The following is an 18,473-nucleotide window of genomic DNA, read 5'->3' on the forward strand; positions in this document are numbered from 1 at the left end:
CCAGTCCCACCTAAACAAGTCAACCTGAACCTGGACACCCCACGCCTTGGCTAGCAGTTTCTCCATGAGGTTGCTACTTCAGAGCAAATGCACCATGTTACAGACCTCGGGCATTATTTCCTTTGGCTTCTGCAACAATGGTCCAAGCTGACTTATTTTCTCTGAAATATTTATCTTTCATCTTTTTGCTTGACCTGAAACAGAAGTTGTATATTTTGTTTTTCTTCCCTTTTTTTTTTGCCAATATTATTTAATCAGCTAACCCCAATTTTGGCCCGCAAATGGCCAAATCCATTATTCACTGCCCTTAATAGCTCCAATTCTACAGCAGCTCCAAGAAAAGGGACATCTTCCTATAAACAAATTCTCTCTCATATAATTTTAAGGCCACCAGCTGCAGTGGCATTGCTCCCCAATTACAGTGCGATAACCAAGGAATAAAGTGTCCTGTAAATGTAGCCAGCATATTTTAGCAAGGATCTTTCCCCTCAAGGTGACATTTACATTAATTAGCAGATATTGCAATCTCTGCTACCTTTCCATTCACTATTTTTGGGGCACTCGCATTTTTAAAAGTTTTTGCAGAGCCTAAATTAGCTTAAATTTTGCCTAGTCATCACTGAAGTCTACTGTCACGCTAGAGGAACCTTGAGGAAGCTGAGCAGAGGACTAGAAATAGGARTTACCCCATGACATACAAAATAAGTTCCCACATACACACAGCTAATTTCATATATGGTACATCCAATGCTTCAATAAAGCAAGAATTTTTTAAGGGCTACTTAAAGCAATAGGGGTGTGCTGCCTCAAGATGTCCCAGGACCCTGGAAGTTATTCATATAAAAGCTTTCCAGTAGAAATACTTGTTCAACATGCTCCCCAAAAATTAAACCTTTAATTAATCTCTTTTTTTTTATTTTTTTAATACAAACACTTATTTTCATACTTTTTTCTTTTTTCTCCTGAAGATCTCTAACCACTTTTCAAGTATTAAATTAATGTTTCGGTGCACTTAGGAAGCTAATATCACACTCACTTTGTTAGAGGAAATAAATGAGAAACAGATTTTTCTATGCATATATTTACATACATATATGTATTTAGATATCTAAACCAAGTTCCTCGCAAATAGGTACCTGCTGCTGCATTTTGTCTCAATTTACCAGAGTAAATACCCAGCACTGTTGAAATTAAAGGTCATATCTACTTGCAAGCAAGAGGCAAGATTCTCAGTCTTTTGAACTAATCACAAGACCCAAATCCCTCCTTATACATATGGGATAAAAACACATGAAAGAGCACATGTGGAAGGAGATGACGTCAGTCTCCTGCATTACTGGCATTTTATGTGAGAATGGCCTTAAGTAAACAAGGGGACTAGCAGAAACAGTTAATTTAATAGAGGTGTCATTTTTGAAGATGAGCACTCTTACTCTAAACAGACATACTTGAGTATTTTTGCAACCACAAAGGGTTCACCAATAATTATGTAGCATCTTGCACAGATTTTACTGAATTAAAACTCTCCATTTTCTCAAAAGCAAGTCTCTTGCCAAAAATTTCAGCTTGTCTAATTGCACCAAATTAATGGGAAGACAGAAAACACAGTGATCTCTGAAGTACCTGTGAATAACAGGTCAGATTTTTCCAAAAATCAATTTTCACAATATAGCTTTCAACTTCCAACACTAGCTACCGCAGTAAGTTTTACTAATCCTTACAAATTAACAAGCACCAATTTACAGATGATCCTGCACCTATATACTTCAAGTAGCATCTATAAAGTAACTGGGCACAAAGCTACAGGTTCCCTCATCCTTCCTTTTTTGCTGGAGGATGTGAGGTTTTCTGTTGTTTATTTGTTAGCTAATAAGAAATTCTACATAAGATCCATTACTTCTACCTTGATCAAAGGCAAATCCCAATTAAGAAAATATTGCTGAGGTATGTGTCAATCACAGATGTTACTCAACAATCTAAATTTCCTGTTCCTGCTCATATGCCACCCATAAAATCCAGGAAGTTGTAATAATTTTACTGAATAAGGATGATTTATTAATACTGTGCACAAGCATAGTCCTAGAACATATATAATGCATACAAACATACATAAAATTAATTAGAAAATGTTATACTCATATAGTATACTTACTGAAGATTTCTTTCAAGATATACCGGAGTTATGATTAGATTTGATAGGTAACTTAACCAGAAATTTGCATCTCCCAAGTCCCTACTAAGACTTCAGTATTTCCCCTCAAGCTGCAGTCATCCCTTTATTTCTTTTCTTGCTCYGAGTTAAGGCCATGAATGCTATAATGCAAAATAAAAAATGCATGTCAATAATCAAGCACATTAAGGCACCAAGTAAATACCAAGCAAAGGTAGCTGGAACTACCAGCATCCTTCATGGGMAGCATTTCTCTTTAGTCAGAAATTCTCATCTTTCTGCTTAACCAGACATTTGCTCCAAATCTTTCTTGATGCATTTCCATACCTTCATGCTACACACTGCAAACACTCTTCTTTCTACTACTATTTTTCTCTCTCCTCTCATAAGGTAATTGTATTCCACCAAAACCCTTCCAAGATATCCAGATCTTCTCTTAAGACTAACATGACAATTTTCAGTTGTTATACTGCTCATTTTGCACCAAAGTTGAGCCATCTCTCATATTTTCAGTATCTCTGATGAAAAATCTTTCTATTAGATGCTTCAGAGAAGAGACARTCTCTTACTCTTTTCATACAGTCGCAGGAGGCCCTGACCTCAGCTGGGATCTGTTCATGCTGTTGCAATATTGCTAACATTGCTTTACATTTCTTCACAGGTTAACGGACTGGCTGACCTAAGTGCCTCACTAAAGAGCTTGCACCAGGTTCTAGATAGCGGAAACATTTCTCCCTCCTTATTTTAGATGCATCATTCTCAATATTTTTGACAACTTTTTGCATGGAATAAACATATATCAAACCATGCAGCAGAAGRACCATGCTCTTCCAGGAGGAAAGTCCTAAGAAAAGTCTCCTGTGCATCTCACACTTAGACCTAGGATGAACCAACTGCTGCCCTCAAGGGTTGGAAAGAGTTTCCTTAAATTATTTCCACTTTATGTGTTATACTGCAGTGCATCTTCAATACTGATGCTGCAACAGGGCATAAACAACATTGCTTCTCTTGCCCCAACTTTTCCTTTTTCCTTCCCGCTCTCCTCCTAAAATTAGATATATCTGTAAGAAACAGAAGCAGATCAAGTATTTTTAATTACTCTTGGGTCATTTGCACTCATATACTTTCATGTCCACATATCTTTAATATTTATAGCAGACACTGAAGAGATTTAACATATGTACTGATTTTCAGCAAATAACTCCATCCTCTTCCTGAACAAAGGTATAATTTGTCACTATTTATACAACCTGCTAAAAATCCAGCCAGTAACTGATGTGAACAAGTTCTTTCTCTAAGATTTTAATTAAAACACAAATGCCTTGCACACTTCAAACTGTAATATCCTGTACATGTATTTTAACTACTGCCTGATCAGAGGGGGGTTTTGTAAATAAGATGCTTTCTCACATCAGAAGAAGCTCTACGTAATTAGCCGAATGCCATAAAATACATATTTTAAGACCACCCTAAAATAGCAACCCTAATGAGAAGCACGTAAAGCAGAAATAAGGCATTTAAGAAATAAAAACAACAACTGATGAAAACCAAAACTGGAGATAAGCAAAGACTAAGGCAGAACACTAGTAACATGGCAGCAATTACATGTGTTTTTAAAGAAAGGCTCATATTCTTGCGAGAACACTGTGAAGAGTTTCTCAGAAAGGAATCCATAAAACAGGAAATTTACCGTAAAATTGGAACGGTACCTCACATGGGACCTAGTGCTTGTTTTACAGCAACTGTGCGCGCTTGTTGGTTCAATGAATACAACAAATAAGTTACAATTATGATGCATGGGGGATAAAAACAGACCCAGAATATATATATTTTTTCCCCTCCATACTTTCCAACTAATGTGTCCCTGTTGCCTTAGGAGCCTTTCATGCTAATGAGAGGTTAAARTAGTCACTTTGGGTCCTCGCATTTGTGTGTGTACATGTATAGACACTACATGGGAGCTACAGAAAGCCACGCACCAAAGGCTAAATTCTGCTCACAGATGCCTGCACGCAGCTCCAATTAAAGTCAAGGGGAGTTGTGTGCACATATCTGAGGCATAGCTGGCCCCAAAATGTATTTCTCAAGTTGCTGAAAATCTCCCTGGAACAAAATGAAAGTGATAATAGGAACAGAATATAATAAAATAACTGTACTCTCCAGAGACACTAAGATCACATCCTCTGTTTCTCCGAAACATTCCTTGGTAACTTTTCAGCTCTGTCACTTTTTATTGCCCAAGCGCTACAGTATTTCTGTCTTCATCATTGTCTCTTTTATCACAAGTCTGTAATTTGTCAGTAATCTTTGTATCTTAAAAAGCAGACACAGTTTTCTCCAGACCTGTCTTCAGAAAGTGAAGATATATAGGGGGGAGAGAGAGAGAGAGAGAGAGAGAGAGAGAGAGACATCTGACAAATTGACACTCAACAGCTATTCCTGGGAAATATGTAAGATTTCTTTTTTCTTCTTATTATAGTGTTTTCTGTTTTATCAAGAACTATGATTCATAATTTCTGGAAACTAGGGCCAAGTGGGGTGAAAGAAATTATTAATGTTAACCAAAAATATACATGCCTTAGCCCTGTCACAGACGCACGTTAAGCACTGTTCTTACTACAAACCTTCCCAGAGATGCTTCACATTCTCCTGGCCAGCCAGGATGACATCAGCCAAAAATTTGCTTATATAAGTTAAATTAGCAAAACAATTTATAGCACAAAAAAATATTGCTACTCGCATAATTATCTCTGACCTAGTTTTTTTGCAAAGGCTTCTCACATCAGGTAATACCCATCTTGTATTCATCTTAGTTTCTTAACTAATGGAAATCAAATTGTAATCTTGGAACCAATCCTTCCAGGACATAAATCATTTTTCCCTTCGCTTTAACACCGGTTAGCCTAAATTCATCCTGAGGGGAAAAATAAAAACAACAGCAAGAAGCGGTTACATGCCCCAGTTTGTGTAATCTGTATTTGTGGCTTTTTGTATTTGTTGCTTTTCTGGGAAGGTGGTCTCAAATGGTGTTCGGGTATTTCTTGTATTCTCCAGTCCTAAGGGAAAGTTAACCTTATTTTCTTTTTCCCACTGACCGATTCTTCAGCTTGCTGCAGAATTCCAGGAAGAACTTCCTGCAGGAGAACAATATCTGGCACTCATTTAGCTGACTAAGTGAAGGAGCAGTATACTAAAGGGTAGGTCAGGCGCTAGTAAATAAGGTAAATCATTGTTATCCTGGATATTGGACCTTTGAGGCAAAGCTGTAACACCTTTCAGGAAGCTAAGAACAGCGAGTTGAAGGCTGCTGCTCCGTTTGTAGCAGCAAGTGGACAGAGGGTCACACGTTCGTAATGCCTACTGTGGTTTTTTTACACATCTTTATTCTATTAAAAAAGAATGCATCAAAAGCAATTCTACTTACTTCAGGATTGGGGGAGTGTTTTTTTCTTTTTTCCTGTGATTTTTTTGCTGTTGAGAAACAGAAGGAAGGAGAATTTTCTTGATTATTTCTAAAAACGCATGCACTTTTGGTGCTGTACAGGCAGGATTAAAGCAACCCAATCAAAAAAAAAATCATCAAAAAGCTGCTGGCAGCTACCCTAGTAATTTAAGTACTCATATAAACGCACTGTTGTCAACAGTCATTGGGTCAAAGCTGCAAACAAGGCCGCTGTCCTATGCCATGCAATGGATCCATGCTCACTTAAAGAGTAGTATTCACTTCCCAAAGTGACCACTCACTTGCACAGCAATAGTACCATGGAATCTGAATCTTAACAAAGTTGAGCTTGCCCTGTCTGGAGGTCAGGTAAGAGGAGGAACTCCTTTGCTACAAGCACCAACATGTCTGCAAAGCAATTCTTTTGCCTAGCTAGACCAAGCCAGAAGAGAAGCAACACAAGGAAGGGATAAGAAAAAGGCAGCACCAAGTTTAGAGCTCTGAGGAACAAGTACCATCTGAGCCTGAGTGGTCTTCAGCAGCCTCTTCAGCAACCTTGGCCTCTTCCTTGCCAGTTCCAACCTCACTTGGTAACCACCATCCAAGAAACACTTCCCAATGAAGCAATGTGCTTATTCCAATGCCTCATACTAGGAGCACTTAGGACACTCCTAAGAGCTATATCTTTAGCTCTGGAGCTCTATAAGCAGAAGTCACTGYAAGCTGGGAAAGCAGGTCTGAAAGGTGCCACGCTCTGCTGGGTTGCCCTGCTCACGTAACMCWGCACAGAAAAMCCTWCCTGGACACACAGACAAACTTTCTRTCCAAAACAGACATTTTTCCACTTGMATGTCCATTCCAGTATCTAACCTGTGATCACAAGCAATAGATACAYACCTGCCTACAATATTTATTGAAACTTTTAGCTCATTTTTTCATTAGCAAGTCTCAACATGACCAACCAAGAGTCACTCTTGTACAGTGGGATATTTCTGGTAAACACCTACATCTCATTCAAATCTCTTTCCATGTTGCCACCGCTCTTAAATTACATGGCTGCTCCACACTCCAATTTCAGCACTTTTACAGCTGTTGAGAATCCATTGCCTTGAAGTGCAAATCCAAAAAGGATTAAACGAAACTTTAAAAAAAACAAGGCCTTTTCTTTGAGGCAAGCGGGCATATGGTTTTAAATATTCCAAATCTCTAGCTGTACCTGTGAAACATAAGCCTAAGCAAATGACAAGCCTGGGTGCTAGTTAGCTAGATGAGCAGTAGACTCGGAGCAGAAGAGTTTTTAGCAGACCCGTTCCTTTGAGTTGACATTGGCAGGCAGAGGAAAATGCATCGCACCGGCACGGCAATTACCCAAAGCTCCATTTGGGACAGCACAAGTGGTCTGCAGAGAGCAGTTGCCCTTGAGATGAAGGGAACAGCGAGGCAAAATACACTGACTAGAAGCTCCAGCTTCTGGCAGAGCTCCAGCAAGGGTAGAGCAGCTGGATCCCGCTTGGAAAACGCATCCTTCCACGGCAGGATGGAGAGGGTCTCTGTGCACCTTTCTGCAACCTGCAGCCCCTTCTTCAGGGCAACCTTACACCCTTTTTTATTATCGTCACCACAGAGGAGCACGTTTCCACGAATGCATTAGAAGTGTAAATATATTAATGCAATACTTTCTCCCAGTTAAATAATTTATACGCTCCCTTTATAACCAAAGCATGAAAGACCACGTGGCTTTCCACTAATATTTGAAATGGCGACGGTTCAAGCACTGCCACTTTAGGGACTTGACAAGCCAAAGGTAAAGCGGGAGGGTATGTTCAGCAGCAGGCACATTATCCAGCATTCACGTATTATATTGTATATGTAATACATATACCTGTGGCGTTTGCTACATCACACCGGTGGAAAGTTACATCTATAACACATACTAAATTTTTAGTGCTTTCCCCTAAGTGTGAAATAGGAAAAGATATATATTCCACGGTGCAATATTAAAAATGTATTTTTCCCTCCAAAGTTTGTGAGAACCTGTAGATCAGACCTCTACAACAGCTCTCCCCAGGCAGGAAAAATCATTTCCTGCCTCTTTTCCCATGAATTTTGCTGCAATTTGCAGGACTTTGTGGGAAATCTGCCACAGTTTGCGGGACGCTGCAGTCCTCCATGGGAGTTTGCAGTTGTGTACTGTTGCAGCCCGAGGACCTCACCGAGATATAGATTTCATATGGTGTGATTTAAGTGCAGAGCTTCGTGGAGGGATAGAGAAAGGACATGCYGGTTCCAGCTCACTGGGAATGACGTATTCCTCTGCATCCATGGAAGTGGGAAATCAGCTGGACCATCAGGAGCCCCATTCGTGGGCTATAGGTCMAGGGTAATTAGCAAGGAGAAAAAGGGAACCTTCTCCACAAGCAAATTACGGGTCAAAGAGAGAAGACAGTTTGAGAAAAACAAGCAACAACAAACAGTATACACACTGTAGAGAAAATTTTTCCCCGCGTTTCACAAAATCACCTCAACCCCATCTCCCAGATGACAGAGGAGTAAACGTGGCAGCTATGGGCTATACATTTCAGGCGAACAGGACAGCACACTCTAATCCAAAACCAATGTGCTAAGTGCCAGAGAGAAGAGAAGGCAGCTTGTGTGAGCATATCTCCAATACAAAAGTTCTTGTTTTTCTTCTTTCTCTTTTTTTTTTTTTTTTTTTTTTTCTGGCACTTTAATTTTTTGCACTAATCAAATAAACAGCTATAGTGCTAGTGGTAATAAAGACAGTTTTCCTCAGTAAAACTCTTTCTATAGAAAGAGCTGTATTATTGCACATATATGTTCTATGGAGAACTGGAGCATCCTTTACTGTCACATTTACTGTTTCTGTTTTTTTTTTAAATAAAAATAAATTTTAAAAAGTGAGACAAACTTCCAGACTTAAAACTACAGAGTATATCATTAAATCGATTGCAGCTGCTTAGTAAATAAGGCAATACCAGTGAGAGGACAATGAACTCAATATTGAGAAGCCCTCTCTACTCCATTCAAAAAGAAGCATTTCTACAGGATATACTTTTCCTATTCATGGAACATTCCTTTTTTTAAAAGGTGGATGAATACACTTCAATTTCTAGGCTGTTCCCTACTTTGGCTCTGCTCATTTTCTTTGTGGCTGTTTCTTCACATCACAAGGCAGAAGTTGCCACTTCTGCTGATCAGTGATGCTTAGAGCAAGCATTTCAACAAATAAATAACCTTTAATAATGAAGTGGACTAGTCTTATAACACATCTACATTAACTCTTATTATGGCCATAATTTTAATCTGCYCAAGAAGTCTAATTATAAAGAATTCTTAGCACCCTTTCATTTCTCAACTTTGGGGCCGATTTCTGTTATTCTAAAGCAAGTAACAACGAACCTTGATGCTTTGTGCTCTAGATTTTACTGGCTATCTTTAACTTTCCCTATGAAACACAGGGATTTCTGCGCATATTCCAGACACTACTACTATCCAACGAGAATATTGAGCYACTTCCCTCCTTTATAGGGAGCAAACGCAATGAGCACTAAGCACCRTGGCTGTTAGCAAAGGCAATTTAACTACTGCCAATGGACCATGCTGATATTAAATAGTTTCTACAGATAGGTCTATGAACTATTTTTCTGACCTTTGCAGCATTTTTGATAGATAAATTATTCAGCTCGAGTTTCTCATCTTCCAGATCAGTTTGGGAACAGGCAACGTACTGTAAATTCCATTTTTTTCTGACAAATGCCAGGGAAATAAGAGCTAACGCAGGCTGCAGAAAGTTCCCACAGCATTTCTCAGGAAGCACAGGCCTTGGATGGCTTCGTCGTGGCTTTTTGCAGCTGGAATTTCAACAGAGTATTTTTACACTTCATGCACTTTCATCTATGGCAAAAGCCACGAGCCCAGCGCTTAACAAGACGGACCATTAATAATTCACATGCACACGTTAAACCAGGTAATGCCATAAAATGAGAGAACCTGCTCTTTGGTTAATTTTTAAACAGTGCTTCTCAAAGCTGAAGGGACCACAACCACCTCCACAGTATGTAATATTAACACACAAAAAGCTACATTTATATAACATTTATGTGACAAATCAACAAAAGCAGAGCAATTCAAGCGGCAGATGCTCCTTCCATAGCTTGGCCATTTACCTAGTGCTGGGACACACACGCACACATGCATTGAATGCAAAAAAAAAAAAAAAAAAACCACAAGGCACAACCGGTTCATGCAGGTAACTATGGGGCTGTCCTCCAGCCCCTCTTCTCCAGCAGGGACACCCAGAGCAYGGAGCATAGGGTGGCATCCAGGCGGGTTTGGGAGATCTGCAGGGAAGAAGACACCACAGCCTCCCTGGGCAGCCTGTGCCAGAGCTCTGTCACCCTAACAGTAAAGAAGTTCTTCCTCACCTGGAGATGGAGCCTCCCGTGTGTCAACTTGTACTCATGGCCCCCTTGTCCTGTCACCAGCCACCACTGAGAAGAGTTTGGGCCCTTCCTCCCTRTGTTCTCCCCTCAGATACTTATGTATATTGATCAGATCTCCTCTCAACCTTCTCTTCTCCAGGCTAAACAGGCTCCGCTCGCTTAGGCCTTCCTCATATGATAGATGTTGCAGCCCCTTAATGGTCTTTGTTGCTCTAAACTGGACCCTCTCTAGAAGCTCCACGTCCCTCTTACACCAGGGAGCCAGAACTGCACACAGTACTCCAGGTGCAGTCTCACCAGAGCGGAGTAGAGGGGCAGAATCACCTCCCCTGACCTGCTGGCAACATCCTCCTGATGCAGCCAGGATCCCATTGGCCTTGTTGGTCACGAGGGCACACTGYTSACTCATGGTTAACTTGTYAACCTGGACTCCTAGGTCGCTCTCTGCAGAGGGGGACCTCCCAGCTCTCCCACAAGTCACCCTCTARTCTGTCCTGRTGCCTGGGGTTATTCCTCCCCAGGTGCAGGACCCTGCACTTGTCCTTGTTAAACCTCATGAGGTTCCTCTCTGCCCAACTCACCAGCCTGTCCAGGTCCCTCTGGCAGCACAGCCCTCTGAAGTGTTGACYGCTCCACCCAGCTTGGTATCGTCCACAAGCTTGCTCAGGGAGCACTCACTGCCCTTGTCCTGGTCATTGATGAACAGGYTGAACAGCACYGGGACCAGTATTGACCCCTGGGGGACACAGGCCTCCAACTGGACTCGGCCYTGTTTATCACCACCCTCTGAGCTCTGCCATCCAAACAGTTCTCAATCCACCTCACTGTCCACTCACCCAGTCCACTTCCAGAGCTTTCCCTTGAGGATGTTATGGGAGACAGTGTCAAAAGCCTTGCCGAAGTCAAGGTAGGCAACACRCAATGCTTTCCCATCATCCACCCAGCTAAAACCAACCTGAACTGACACACGACTTGAAACTAAACCAGGACCAACTCAGACAACTTGGGAAACAGAACTAATTGTCACAGACCTTGAAAATCCACTTAATAGCAAGTGACAGTTCTTCCCCCCCAGTGGAAAAATTGCCATTTTCATATAATTACCTTCCATTTTTTTTTCTAATTTGAAACCACGCATATTTGGAAGAAGGAAGCCTGCTTTAAGGTGCCTACATGATTCTACTATAAGGTGCCAGCCAGCACCACTATAATAAAGTGTCATTCAGCAGCTAGCAAATTTACATAGAGCACTAATGCATGGTAATACATGTAATATAACTCCGCAAAAGGCTGAATGAGATGAAGTGATTTCATTGGCTTGGGACCGCCCAGATGAGGGTGTTATTATCACACAAATTAGTATGACTTGAATGTCTCCCTTTAAACGTACCGGGATAACAATAAAGACAGCTCACCCTAATGTGACCTTCTTCTTCCATAACATTTAACGCAGTGAAATTAAAAGTGCAAATCTGTTAGCACTGAAAGTAAAAAGAAAATAATACAACATACATTATTTAAAACTCTATATCTTAAAAATAAATGGCTAAGTAACACATTTTCAGCTGGAAAAAGATCAAACGTCAAGCAAAAATGAATTACAAAATTTAGATTGTCATCTTTTAACAAAAGCTACCTATGTTTTCACAGTCTCAAAATATCTGCATTAGTTTACTTTATGTTGTAGTTATTTCTCACCTTGGTTTCTTCAAATTTTCCATTTCAAATACACTTCTCAAAAAAACAATTTCACAATCAACAAAATGATCTTTGCAGCAATCCCTAGACAGCAAAAGGGAGGTGGGTCCTTTACCCACCCAGGGGTCATCGCCATTTCGAACATGGGCAGAGTTGGAGTGATTTAAGCTATCTGTGAAATACTGCAAGAAAACTGAGTGTACAGCAGGTGATGGATTCAACTCAGAAGTGTTGCTTAACCTCAAGCCATTATGTGCCAGAAAGGAAAAAAAAAGAGGGTGCTACGTTTGGTCTGTTGCACCACATTTCCGAAAAAAAATACAGATATGTATTGACACTTGTTGACACTAAAATAATTCCCCCCCTTTTATTTTTCTAATTTTCTTTTCTTCCCAGAAAGAGATTAAAATAGCCCTCCTAGGTTTAGCTAGGTAATCAACTGACAGCTACAAGATATATCTTTGCAACATGGTTGTAGCAATGTTTGCTGATACCAAGAAAAAAATAAGTGGCTTTTCTTAAATTTGTTGTCTTGAAAATGCTGAAATGGCAACGATGGAGCCCAAGGTTTGCAACCTTCTTTACGCCATCTTCCATGACCTGCTAGTACCATATGACAATTTCAATTTACATTTATTTTTGTGGAAAAATTGTTCTGCTCTGTCAAAAACCACAGTGGAACACGGCAGAACACCACCCTGTGTTATTATATTATTCCATTACAGATTCTTCTTCACTCCCTGCAAGTTYGTTTTCCCTTGGAGGTAGGTAGAGAAGCTCAAGTGATCAGTTTCAAATTTTAGCTCCAAAATTAAACCAAAACTACAATAAAGCAAGCTGCACAAACACCAGCCAAAACCTTGGCTTGACTCCAAGATCTATAATTAGTCAACCTTAAATCAGTCCTCTTGGAAATTTCAAACACACTGGACAGCTGAATACAAAGCAGTTGATATCCTCTGTATATTTTCGATATTCCTGACTTCATGCATTTAGCAGTAGCTTGCTGAAGTACAAAAGACACCACATGCTCGGTCCCATTGATCTGCAGTGGAAATAGGCCACCCAACTAAACCYTTGTGCATTTAATATCTCCCACCTAAACACAAAAATGACGGCCACTGTTCTCCATTTCCCAAAGTAAGCTTCTTATCCCAAAGAGAAGCATCAAAATATAAAGACTTTTTTTTTTTAAATATATATACACACAAACACATTTAGAGGGAAAAAAAGCTACACACGCTTCCTTTTTAGTGAGAAAAAGAAAATTTAAGACAAAAGCCAAGTATTTCACTACGCAAGGAAAATAGGATGGTGTTAAGCTCTAGGTCAGGATGTTAATGGTGTTAGAACAAGTCCTAGGGCTAAGGTTAATGATGGTATCTTCCATCATAATCCTAAATGTAAAATACATGCTATTATTAGAATCTCTTATTCCTAATCCTGTTAAATTTCTACTCTCACAGTGACTTGGAGAGTCGGCGAAATAAAGCACAGGTCAAACAACTCCTCTGTGTTAGAAAAATTTCTAATTTAAATGGAGGTTCTTTCTGAATGCATACATGGAGAAGCCACTTTTCATTTAATCTACTTCCCCTTCCTTTTTTTATTAATATTTTTAATCAAATTTTTGATCAACATCAAATTTTTAAGTTAAAACATTTGCCAAGAGGAAGAAGTCAGTGAGGAAACACCAGGACTTCACCCCTGCAACTCCAACTTTAAACGAAGATCAAGCAATATTTAGGGCGATCAAGCAATATTTAGGTACATTGCACTTTCCAAAAATACCTGTTGCACTGTGGGCATCCCCAAAGTGGATGTGCACAAACGTGAATATAACCAGAGATTGCTAAGCACAGGAAAAGTCCCCTAAATGAGAACCTGAAGCTCAAGAGTGACAGCTTTGCCACGGATGTCATCCCCTTTTTTTAATTAAGATAAATTTTGAAAAGTCTCTTCCATCAAAGCTACCATGGCTGCCCATTGTTTCAGATACCTGAGCTTTTGGCTTATAAACTGAAATTTAGAAAGTTTACCAGGCTTATGAAAATATTATGTAGCAGAGTCTGCACTGCTCTGAGGCCTTAATAAAAGGTGCCATTTCTACATTTAGTTTTTTTATACTGTTAAGCATCAGTGGTTTATATCCTTGTTCACGTCAACCAATCTAAGATTTTTCTTTTTTTAAAAAAGAGAAATCATTAAGGCATATGCCAGAATTGCACCTATAAAATCAGGGCCAGCAGATGGACGCTGGCACCCCCAATTTGGGTCATTACATGGCTAACTAGCCATTTGCACATGCTATTACCTAATTTTTGCACACATGGGCAGAACCTGCTTCCTTTTGGGCCATAAGCACAGAGAACCAGAAGCATCGGGAGGATCTCAAGCACGACACAGTGGAAAGGCAAAGCCATAAGCACCCACCTATAAATATTTTAGCCTTTATAAGAAAAAAATATATAGTCATAGGAGCAAACTGCAGCCAAACAGCAATAGTTTCTGCTGGCATTATGAAGTGCAAAATATTCCATTAAAATGGTGCCACTTGCAACCTGATGTATTTTAAAATTATTAAAGATGTTCGACTTTTCAAGAAAACCAGCATGGAAAAACATGAAACTGCTTCAATGATTTTAAAAAGTAATATGCTATACATCGCTACAGTCCAGAACTGAGATCAGTTCCAAATTAAAGCACCTATAAAACATCTGTAGTGCTCTGATAATTTTAAATCACTTTACACTGCTGAAGTCCAGATTCCCTATCACTTTCAAGCTGAAACACTTGTGATAAATTTGAAGAGCTCTAATAATTTTAAATCATTGTGTACTGCACATGCTCAGAACCTTGATCACTTCCAAATTCAAGGGCATATAAAAATTTGAAGAGCTTCAATTATTTTAAATCACCATGTGCAGTGTATAGAGTGATTTAAAATTGTTGTAGTGCTTCACATTTTTTTAAGCACTTCAGTTTGGAAGCGAGTCAAGAAGCATTCCAGCCTAGCCGCTCAAGACACACTGGACTGATTTTAAATGCAACACTCAGAACTGGAAATTAAACAAAAAATACATTTTTTTTCCTTGTGAGGGAGAGGCGGAAAAAGGGAAGAGACAAAATAATTAACACTTGCTTCAAAAGGGATTGGAAGTTATGAGAAACACCGCATTTCTCACTAAAAGTAAATAAATAAGTAAAATAAGCCATGGCGATCAGGATGCAGCCAGGTTTTCCACAGGGCTCAGCTGCTCCTCAGCTCCGTCCCTCCATCCCTGAGCACCTTCCAGGCTCTTCTGACCACCCAGTTTCACCCAGCATTGCACAAATTGGGACTTCATGGACTAAATGATGTTATTTCTTTAACTTTGGGGCCATCTCTGCTACCGTTCAGTGCTCACACGGAGCTGGCCTGGCAGCACCCAGAGAACGGGACATTCTTCCTAATTCTGCTTCAGTGAAAACATACTGTCCTTCAGTTCACAGGAAAAAGGGAAAAAGAGCCCGAAGGCGCTGGAATAATTAAGCGAATGCAGTGACAGCTGTGGCAGGTCCTGGGCAGGACTGGCTCCACTGAGCTGAATTAATGGCATCAACAGCCCAGCGTCTCCATTAACATTTGATCATTAATTATTACCCTCTGACAGGAAGATCTGAAGCCTTCTTATGAGTGGCCTGTTATTAATCTCCCTTACCTGCCCTGAAAGTCAGGCCARATCTCCACCTAAACAAGAATCTTCAAGTTATTTTTCCTCCCTGGGCAACAAAAACCCACATCATCATCATCAAGAAAAAACAGCCCTAGCAATTGCTTTTAGGAATAGTTTAGGAAATAATATGCACAGAACTTTTTTCCAGTTAATAGAGTGCATTCTTAAAGCATCAGCAACATTCCTAGAATATTCTTATGTTGACTTAAATGTAATTGTTATGTAGTATATACTGTTAGCTGTGTGCACTTAATGTTCAAGAAGGAAAAAGAAGCCCGAGTGCTGCTCTTGCGCTGCCACAAACAAGGATTCAGTCTTCTTTTTTAAACTCTGCATAGCTGAGAACATCCCCTAAATGCATCAAACTAAATACAGATATCTGCTGCTATCTTAACACCTATCACAAAGTTAAACAACATCCTGCAGTTTCAGATCAAAAAGGCAAATAAGGATTAAAATAGGCTTTTTTTTTTTTAACAAGAAAACAATAGCAAAGGACTAATAATATCACCAAATTTGCATTTAGCAACCTTTGCACAGGCATTTGGCCCACTGTCTGGTTAAAGCGGAGTTGCAGCATATTCACCTTTTATGTATTTATTTATTTAAAGCAGCCTAAGTTGCTATTCCAGTGCACAGCAGTCAGGAGCAAGAAGGTGAATCTAATGCTCTGCTTGCAGCTGTAAACCAGAAGAAACCGATTCCCGGTCAGAGGGGAGCCAGGATGGCTCCATCCTCATCTGTGGACCTCCCCTCCGTTGCTCCACCTGCCCCATTCCCCACTCTTTCCATGCCCGTTTGATTGCACACATGGACCAGAAAAAAAAAACCTGATTATTGATGATTTGATGTATTTCTCAGAGGAACAGGGCAATGCAARAACACCAGTGCCAGGTGTCCTGCAGCACGGTGGCTTTTCTGATACAAGCAACCAAGAGCTCACTGGTTATTGGCAAGAGAAAGAGGAAGAGCTCACAGGTGGCCAGGAGCTCACAGTGGCCTCTCTCCTGGCCAGAAAAGAGGAGAGGGACAACAGGACCCTCTATAGTCTGGGCAGCTTGGACACATACAGCACCCACAGCAGGGCAAGGCAACCATCACCCATACACCCAACAGCAGGGCAAAGGCACCACRAAGGAACAGGGCGCTCATGGCCTCCTTTGGAATGACAGATTTGAGAAGTCAGGGGAGAAGGGAAGAAGAAAAAAAAAAGAAAAAAAGTCTTGAAATTTCTCTGCAGTCTCCCAGGAAAAGGGGGCAGAGGTTGTTTGTTGGTTGGTTTGTTTTTTAAAAAAAGTTTTCTCCATATGAAGATACCATCTCCACATCAGAGGCATAGTTGCTCGTATCATCTTAAAGCTAACATAATAGGATACACACACATATATATATATATATATCTCCATCCTAAGCGGGCTGTTTCAGACCAGATGGTTTCTGTCTTCGAGCAGGGAAACAGCAACCACACAGTTGCAGCAGTGTTCAACACTGAGTCAACAGCACCCACATTTTCGGGGCAGACAACCGTACGATTTGTAAGACTCCCGGTAGAGCCTAAAAAGGCTCCTCAATCACACAGCGTCACAGGGGAGCTACGTATCACCTACCATCGCGAGCCATCACACAAACCAASGCTGGTTTTGCAAATACATCTATTAATACAACACTGGGAGGATATGCCCAGATTAGCCAGATGATGGTCACGGTGGCTGTCCCACAGACCTGAATTTTCAGGAACTGAAAAGCCTGCTTGCTGGTGTTTTATAATTCAGCAGTACCTTCCAACAAATAGCTCAAAGAATTAAGATACGCTTCAAGATGTRAACACAAGAAGTTCCTTTTTATATGCTGGGAAATATACTTGAATATTAAGAATGAGGGTTTTCTTTAATATAGATGCCTGTGCAGGCAATATTGCAGCTACCCTAGATAATTACAGTCTAATTTTCAGAAACGATGAATTACCCTTTCTGCCATGGAAATATAGCACATGCCAGCTCTTAAAAKTTTAAACTATTTCACATGTGCCTCAGTCCTCAGGTGCTCAGATCTGCAGACACCTTTGGGAGAAATGACCTCAGATTTGCCCCAATACAAAAACATGACAAACAGCAGCAACAAAAACACAATTTCTTCACGTTCAAAARAGGCAACAGGAACAATAAGGCAAAAGCATCAGCCAAAGCATGCACAGAATGGCACTATTTTTACATTGACCCTTCACTGTTAAAGGTGAGACTGGAAGGGATTCCTGCAACTATACAGGGAGTTTTAGTACTTTCAAACCTTATAGGCATTTATTTTTTGGAAAAAAATAAAAATAAAATACAACAAATGGAAAGCTATGCACACATTGARCAAGCATTGAATTAGGGAACGTGCTTAACCAGTCAGAAATAATCTAGTTAGCTGGAAAGCTACAGTGCTCCTTGTTCATAGACAATGAAGATAGTCATCTTTTACTGCTGATTTCCAGAGTATATATCAGCATTATCCATCCATTCTAAGGTAGATACAGTACATGAATGTATTTGGGATACCTCTCTAAATGTGTATTTCTGCACATCATGCTACTGCAAAAGAAAAGAAATAAAATATCCCATAGATGTAGATAAACAAAGCTATCTGAAAGAAAACAAAAGCAAKCTACATGGTAAGTATGATTTTGGCAAAAAGACAAGCTAAGTTTGGGAATGTGAGTCCTAATGATATTATAAATGAGTAGACCAATTTTTAAGGGTTTTCCTTGGTAACTTGTTACCATTGCCATTTACTACTTGATCCAGACCAGGTTTCCAATGACATGCACAATCCATGCATACAGGACCAACTATTTCACAAACATTTCACAGACTTTCTGTTCYTTCCATTTCAGCTCTTCTTAATCCATAATAGGGGAGTATAATTAATGCCACATATGAACAAAAAACACAAATATTATGAATACCACARATTTACCAAAACAATCACAATGTTATTGTTAT

This window comes from Nothoprocta perdicaria, unplaced genomic scaffold (assembly GCF_003342845.1).
Source record: "Nothoprocta perdicaria isolate Ctin4 unplaced genomic scaffold, notPer1 scaffold_27, whole genome shotgun sequence".
Lineage (NCBI taxonomy): Eukaryota > Metazoa > Chordata > Aves > Tinamiformes > Tinamidae > Nothoprocta > Nothoprocta perdicaria.